Raw genomic sequence first — 561 nt, forward strand, 5'->3', positions numbered from 1 at the left:
GAGCCCGGTCCGCCGGACCAGGAGCTTGGTCCGGCGGACCAAACTTAGTCCGAGGCCCACGGACCGGCTGGCCTGAAGGCTTGGTCCGACGGACCACGTGTGATCTATAAACGAACCGCTGTATGAGATTCAAGTCATGACTCTGTCCATGTGACAATTTCATGCGGGTCATCTAGTCACTCGTTCATAACGAGTACCCATGATTGTGATCTACATCCTACGCATTGATCACACCTCATGCTAGTCTTCATTCAACATTGTTCCCACAATGATGACTGACTAGGGAGTTTAGAATCATTCTCTAATGATTCAAGGATGCCGAAATACAACAAACATGCTAATCGTATAACGGATAAATAATGCATTCATAAATCAATGAATCAATACAAAGTAAAATGTCATATCATGGATCATCCTAGAGCATTACAACCAACAATCTCCCACTATGCTCTATGATCTATCCTACAAGCATCTAATCCCCATACCCTTAACATGACCATCATGCTTTGACGAAGGGAGAGGCTTCGTCAATGGGTCGGCAATATTATCATCTGTCGACAC

Source organism: Tarenaya hassleriana, unplaced genomic scaffold, assembly GCF_000463585.1.
Source record: "Tarenaya hassleriana unplaced genomic scaffold, ASM46358v1 Cleome38, whole genome shotgun sequence".
NCBI classification, from domain to species: Eukaryota; Viridiplantae; Streptophyta; class Magnoliopsida; order Brassicales; family Cleomaceae; genus Tarenaya; species Tarenaya hassleriana.